Source organism: Misgurnus anguillicaudatus, chromosome 9, assembly GCF_027580225.2.
Source record: "Misgurnus anguillicaudatus chromosome 9, ASM2758022v2, whole genome shotgun sequence".
Classification (NCBI taxonomy): domain Eukaryota; kingdom Metazoa; phylum Chordata; class Actinopteri; order Cypriniformes; family Cobitidae; genus Misgurnus; species Misgurnus anguillicaudatus.
In genome coordinates, this window is record NC_073345.2 from 15,069,936 (window position 1) to 15,077,661 (window position 7,726).

A 7,726-nucleotide genomic window follows, 5' to 3' on the forward strand; every position below is an offset into this window, starting at 1 on the left:
TGTGTCTGACTCAAACCCTCTAGCGCCACCAACAGTCCAAAAATCCACTTATGTTCATGCTCATAACTTCTGACCCGTGAGTCCTAGAAACTAAATTGTTAATTCCTCTGAATCCTTGGCTCATGATGATTCAATTGCACACTTTGATGTCATTTGTGTCATGCATATCTTTCCGCCATTTTGAATTTTCCGTTAAACCTACTTTTTCGAACTCCTCCTAGACCGTTTGTCTGATTTGCATGTCCTTTGGTATGTAGCATCTAGAGACACCCCAGACAAAAAGTTATCAAAAGCTTTTTGATAGACCAATGCGTTCTCGTATAAATTGACAACATATATGGCGGCGAGCACGCCAAAACGGACGTGAGGCTGTATCTTCGCAACGCTTTGGTGTATTGACACGAAACTTGGTATATGTCATTACAGTCATGACCTGAGGGTGCCTGCAACGTTTTGTCACAGCGCCACCTAGTGGTCACCAGATTCAAAAAATGCCTATTTTCGCTTATAACTACTTCAAACTTGAGTCTAAAATCATGAAGGTGGTCTTGTTAGATTCCTTGAGGCATGCCGAGTCAAACGATACCCAACGGTTTTCGGTCGGCCATTTTGGGTGTCGGCCATTTTGAATTTTCTCATTAAGTTCAGTATTTCACAAAGAGAATGGCGTATCGCTACGAAATTTGGCATGGTTCATCAGTGACATGTTCTGAGCACACCTATAAATCTTTAGGACAGCGCCACCTAGTGGTCAGGATATGTAAAGAAATTGTTTAAAATCTTTATATCATTTGATTAAATTACCACACTGACATAAGACTTCACTCTGTTGATTCCTTGGCTCATGCTGAGTCCGACTGTACCAAATATGTCTGACTCAAACCTACTTCCTGTCGGCCATTTTGAATTATATTGAACACCTACTTTTTCGAACTCCTCCTAGAGCGCTCGTGTGATTGGCTTGATTTTTGGTATGCATCATCTAGAGACACTCCAGACAAAAAGTTATCAAAAGCTTTTCGGTAGACCTGTCCGTTGTCATATAACGCATCAAAGAATGCGAGGACGTGCACACCAAAATGTGTTTGAGCCTGTATCTTCGCAAAACTTGTGCGTATTAATATGAGACTTGGTATATGTCATAACAGTGATGCCCTGAGGGTGCATGCACCATTTCGTCACACTGCCCCCTACTGGTCACGAGATATAAAAAATGTCTATTTTTGCTTATAACTACTGCAAATTTGAATGTAAAATTATGAGACTGGTCTTGTTAGATTTCGTGAGGCATGCCGAGTCAAACGATACCAAATGGTTTTTGGTTGGCCATTTTGTGTGTCGGCCATTTTGAATTTTTTCTTTAAGTTCAAGTATTTCAGAAACGCAATTGCGTATTGTTATGAAACTTGGTATGGTTCATCAGCAACATGTTCTGAGATGACTTGTAAACTTTTTGGTGCCCCCTAGTGGTCAAAAAGATTTGAGGCTATATCTCTGCATCTCTTCATCGTATTTACACCAAATTTGTTGGGTGTTATTACAGTAATGTTCCGAGTCACCATCTATTGTTTTAGCCAGCGCCCCCTAGTGATCAAGACATTTGAGGCTATATCTCCGTATCGCTTTATCGTATTTACACTAAATTTGGTATGTGTCATCACAGTCATGACCTGAGGCGCCATTTATTGTTTCGGCACAGCGCCACCTAGTGGTCTCAAGATACAAAAAATTGCTATTTTTTTCCTAAAACTAATGCAAACTTAGATCTTACATCATGACAGTCATCACGTATGAATCATTTTTTGCCATGTTTGGCTTGACCCCGGTATCGCTGCTTGCAGCTATATTTATTATTATTATTATTACTGATTCCCTTGCGGAAAAGCCCATATGTTTTATAACATATAAAATAACATTTTTTTAACATATAAAATAACAAATTTTATAACATATAAAATAACAAATTTTATAAAAATAACAAAAATGTATAACACTTACACGTTTTGTCCAACAAGTTTATTTTCACAGATGAATACACATTTTATGATAAGCAGCTTTTTGCTTTTAAAAAGTGCTAATGTGTAATATTGTATTTTTATATTATTTTTTTATTTTTTTTAATGCTACCCCACGATTGTGTATGATGACTTTGTACTTTTCGATATGGTGAGATGAGAAACATTATTAATTAATATTTTTTAAACCCTCAGGGTGCTGTCCCAGTGCTAAAACGCCTCTCTACACGTGTTTGTACATTTTTTATCTCCTGTGCCTACTGAAAAATCCAGCTAAGACCAGCATAAGCTGGTGAGATGGTTTTAGATGGTCTCCCAGCTTGGTTTTATCTGGTTTTGCTGGTGTAGGAAGCTGGCTGGAAGCTTTGGCAGACTGGGAGGACCAGCAAAACCAGCTAGAGCCACCTTAAACCAGCTAAAACCAGCTACCAGCTTATGCTGGTCTTAGCTGGATTTTTCAGTATGGGTTTGTTACAAATAAAGTATTTTACATATGAAAATCTTTTTTTTTTTGCATATTTGTAAATTATTCTTATAACAACTTTTTGAGATTACAAGTGCTTATGCATCATATTTTATCAGCAATTAAAACTGCTTGCTTATTTTATTACTCCGTTACTGAAATAAAGACTTTTAAAAAAGAACCAAAGCTTTAATTACTAAATAACCATTTCAATAAATAAAACACAGTGCAATTTTTTTAACATCAATATTAAATTTGTGGTCTTTGTCCTGCTTACAGTTTTTCCACTTATAAACTCTGCCATGTAGCCTAAATAGGCAATCCGCCTTGGCGCACTCGCAACTGGCTTTTAAAGGGGATGGGAGATGAGACTCTTACCCCTTACACCCAAAACACACCCATTACTCATCACGAGAATGGGAACAACCCTTTTTAGACTATGCACCAGGCACATAGGCCATTTTTCCATCATTAAACTAGCAAAAGTGTATTCGGAGTTCGGACACACCTTAAGTGCACCTGCGCCGTGCGCTTAGATTGTTAATATAGGTGTCACCACCAGGGGCTGGCTGTGTTAGACTAGAGCCACGCCCCTTTACAACTCCCACCTCGAGGAGGTCCCCAAAGCCGACCCAATGACCAGACAAACACGGAAACAGGTGAGTAAAATTTAAAACAAGCTTTATTTAATTTAAATACTTAAAAGAACTGGGGAATTGGGGAAAGGGGAATTTAAAACTAATAGGCTTCTTCTCCTCCCTCCAGGGAGACTACAGCCACGGGCAGACTGGGGCAAAGGCAACAGGGGTGCCAACCACCATAAGCCGGGGGGAAGAGGGAGACGTCAGGCTCCGGCCTGGACCCTGCTAACCGTGGCGCCCTCCTTCTTCTTTCCTGGAGGCAGACAATTTCGGTGTGACTGGTAGGGGATTTCCCACTGTCCGTGTACCTTTCCTCAGTTCGGCAGGGGGTCTCGCCCCGCGTGCCTTCACGTTCCCCGTCGTACGTCCACCCTCGTTCTCCTTATTCCCCACAGGTGATCACTGCGACACAGAAACACTGTTAGCTTGGATTTGGTATATTCCTCACCGGTTCTGCTGTTTACTGCTCTCGGGGTAGGTAGCACGTTCCACGGTCTGTTCTCCAATTGTTCACTCTCGTCTTCCTTTCTCTCCACAGGCGGCCACTAGGACACAAAGACACTGTTACTGAAACTTCGAGTATTTCTCACCGGCTCTGCTGCTTACAGCTTTCTGGGTAGGTATCACGTTCACAGTCTGTTCTCCAATTATTCACTCTCGTTTTCCTCTCTCTCCACAGGTGGTCGCTAGGATACAAGGGCACTGTTACTGAAACTTCGAGTATTGCTCACCGGCTCTGTTGCTTACAGCTTTCTGGGTAGGTATCACGTTCACAGTCTGTTCTTCAATTATTCACTCTTGTTTTCCTCTCTCTCTACAGGTGGTCGCTAGGACACAAAGACACTGTTACTGAGACTTCGAGTATTTCTCACCGGCTCTGCTGCTTACAGCTCTCTGGGTAGGTATTACGTTCACAGTCTGTTCTTCAATTATTCACTCTCGTTTTCCTCTCTCTCCACAGGTGGTCGCTAGGATACAAGGGCACTGTTACTGAAACTTCGAGTATTTCTCACCGGCTCTGCTGCTTACAGCTTTCTGGGTAGGTATCACGTTCACAGTCTGTTCTTCAATTATTCACTCTTGTTTTCCTCTCTCTCCACAGGTGGTCGCTAGGACACAAAGACACTGTTACTGAGACTTCGAGTATCTCTCACCGGCTCTGCTGCTTACAGCTTTCTGGGTAGGTACGGTTTCCTCTGTAGGTCAGCAGAGGGGCGAAGGTCACACACCACCTCGCCGGGTCGAGCGCTGCCCTACCTCCACTGCCCGTAGGCCGATCGAATCCTGGACAGGGGCGCCCTTTTGTAGAGACCCGGGGGCGGCGGACCCTTTCGCCTCCGACTCTGCGACAAAGACAGACACAGGTAAGTTTACACCACGAATATTTCCAATATTTTACTCACAGCCCTTGACAGCTCTTGGTCTGTATCCCTTCGTGCTCCGAAACAGCACACAGCGTATGGTAGCAGTAATTTCTGAGGTCGTTAGCCTCTCCGTCCTCTGCCCAGTAGAGGGAATGGATGGTACGGGGCTTCGTCTGACAAGACACACAGCAAATACACAGCACCACTCCAACGTGAAAAGCTTATTAATTGTAAAATCTCACTCACCACACTATCAGTGCAACACCACAAGGGAAAGCGTCCGGTGTCCTCCACTGCGCTTGGGCTGAAAGAGGGGCGATGGAAACACGACCAACATAAAGTCTCGTTGCTGTGGCTGTTTGGACGTACACTTCTAGCGGCTCGCCCACCACGCTGTTATAGGGGTAGGGCCGCCCTCCTAGTCCTGGAGGACTCCAACGATCACACAGGTTAATTTATGCAAGTTACTCCACACCAACGGGGATACTCACAGCGGATAGCCTTTGTTTCCGTTGTGCAACACGGTCAATTTTCTTCCTGTTTACTCCTTCAAAAATACTGGTTAGACCAAGGTTCCTTTCTACCCATAGGATTCTTCATTTACTCCAACAGGTCCACCGTAAACTACAACAAGAGAGGGAGAGAGAAATACAGACAGCCACCACGTCTAACAATGAGCACAGCTCCGTTCCTCAGCACACACTACGACCCCCTACTGTGATCTAACTGTGCTTTTTATACTCCTCTCTGTACTCCAGTTATCCAATTGCCCGGCGATCTCTTTAACTAGGCACAGCTGTGCCCAATCGGCTGATTACAGCCTTCGCGAAGCTGCCGGATGTCCGGTGTTTCTGTTTTCCGGTCTGGACGGAAACATCCGGGCGGAACCAAACTTCTTCAACTTTTGGTTCCACCCCGAAAAATCGTCACCCCGTGACATCCTCCCCCGCCAATGCATTCTAGTCCCTAGAATGCCTTCGAGTAGTCCACTCACCGTAGCGGGAAGGAGGCCGGCCTCGATTCTCCCGTTGGGAGCGCCTCACAGGGGGGTCAGGTTCGGCGGGCTCGGGCACAACCTCAGGTTGTCGTTGGGCGGCCGGGGGTTCGGCTGGCTCTGGTGCGGGGTCTGGCTGCCTCTGGGCGGCCGGGGGTGCAACTGGCTCAGGTGCTAGCTCTGGCTCTCCTGGGGCAGCCGGGGGTGGTGCCACCACGGGTAGGCCTGGTACCACAGCCCATCCTTCCATCCAGGGGGCCGTCGGTGCCGGTTCCGCAACTACCTCCTTCGTGACCTCGGGATAATTTGGACAAGGGCGAATCATGTTTCGGTGTACCACACGTTCAGGGCCGGCCTTTCCTTCCGGCCGGATGGTATACACCGGCTGTCCCGGTCTCTGTTGCCTGCAGACTACGTACGGGGTGGCCTCCCAACGGTCACTCAGCTTTCCTTTGCCTTGCCGCCGGTTGTCTCGTACCAAGACTCTCTCTCCTGGTAACAAGGGGGCGTCCCGGGCCGTCCGGTCGTACAACCGCTTGTTCTTTTCCCCTGTGGCCCGTATCTTCTGGGATACCTGCTCGTAGGCAAAGTGCAGCCGTTGGTGGTGGCGCCCCACCCATTCCGTCACGCTCCCTTCCTCCTGGCCAGCGGCCGCTCCCAAGACCAGGTCCGTCGGCATCCGCACATGCCTGCCGAACATCAGATAAGTGGGGGCATACCCCGTCGTACTATGAACGCTGTTATTATAGGCTTGTAAGAGGTTCGGTAGAGCACTCACCCAATCGCTCTGCTTCCGTTGATCCAGGGTCCCTAGGAGCCCCAACAGGGTCTGATTAAACCTCTCGCAACAGCCGTTTCCTTGAGGGTGATACAACGTCGTATGGGTCTTTGTGCACCCATACAGCTGGCATAATTCTCGGATCACCTTTGATTCGAAATTGGCCCCTTGATCTGAGTGCAAGAACTCTGGACATCCGAACGTTTGGAAGACGTGCCGCCATAGAGCCGTTGCGGTGGTATTTGCCGTCTGATCAAGGGTGCGAACTGCCCATGCGTACTTTGTAAACAGGTCGGTGATTACTAAGATGTTCGGATAGCGGTCCTGTGGCCGGCCCAGTGTCAGGAAATCCATCGCCATGATGTGGAGGGGGGCTTTGGCACATATGGGTATCATCGGCGCTCGGGCCTCTCGTCGAGATTTGAACAACATACACCTGGGGCAAGCTTGGACCAAGCTACGTACTGATGCTTCCGGCCCTGGCCAGTAGAAGAACCTGCGCAGCAGCGATACTGTCCGTTCTTGTCCCTGGTGCCCCAGCTGATCATGGTAGGCAGACACCAAGGCTGCTGCTTGATCGGCGGGCACCACGATCTGGCGCACCTCCTCGTCCAGCTTCGGGTCACTAACCTTTCGGCAAAGCACCCCTTCCTGTAGTTCCAGCTTGTCCCACTGTCCCAGCAGTCTTTTTCCTGTCTCTGTCTGGGTCAGCCTCTCAGACAACGTTGGCCGTCGGCCTTGCTCCACCCACATCTTCACCTGACGCAAATCCTGATCCTGGGCCTGCCTCGCTTTCCACCGACAGGGGTCCCAGCCCCAGCTCCCCGGTACCGCCTCTTGCTGGCCTCCTGGTGCCTCCACGACCCCTATCAGATAGCCTTCCCTCTGGCTTTCTTCTTCCTGGCCTCCCCGGCAACCGGGGTTGTCCACCTCTGGTAATCGGGACAAGACATCCGCGTTCGTGTGCTCTCGCCCAGGCCGATACTGCAGTTGGTAATCGAAATTGGCAAGTTGTGCCACCCAGCGCTGCTCCACAGCTCCCAACTTCGCTGTCTGTAAATGTACCAAAGGATTATTGTCTGTAATCACCGTTACCTTAGCACCCCAGAGGTTGTCCTTAAACTTCTCACTCAGGGCCCACTTCAGGGCCAGCAGTTCCAGTTTGAATGAGCTGTAGTTTGCATCGTTCCTCTCAGCTGGGTGGAGGCTTCGGCTTGCGTAGGCGATCACCCGTTCTGTTCCCGCTTGTCGTTGGGCCAAGACTGCTCCCAACCCCAGGTTGCTAGCGTCTGTATACAAGAGAAATGGTTGAGTAAAGTCTGCATAGGCCAAGATAGGAGCCTGTAACAATTCCTGTTTCAATCTCTGAAATGCCCCCTCACAGGACTCATCCCAGTCAATAGGGGGTGACCCCCGTCCCCGGTTCCGCCCTGTACCGACCAGTAGCTGGTTAAGTGGCTTAGCAATCTTT

At 48.0% G+C, this 7,726-nt stretch overlaps 1 long non-coding RNA gene across 2 annotated transcripts; it reads right to left on the reverse strand.

Annotated features, from left to right (window-relative positions):
* Window positions 1–3,142: 3,142 nt before the first annotated feature.
* On the reverse strand, window positions 3,143–4,957 carry LOC129419781 (uncharacterized). Of its 2 annotated transcripts, XR_012371077.1 has the most exons (3): window positions 4,133–4,957; window positions 3,992–4,087; window positions 3,143–3,805 (listed from the first exon to the last, which is right to left on the reverse strand). It is a non-coding gene; the product is annotated as an uncharacterized lncRNA (long non-coding RNA). The 2 variants fall into 2 exon arrangements; XR_012371076.1 differs by having other exon boundaries at window positions 3,143–4,087.
* Between the last annotated feature and the right edge of the window lie 2,769 nt (window positions 4,958–7,726).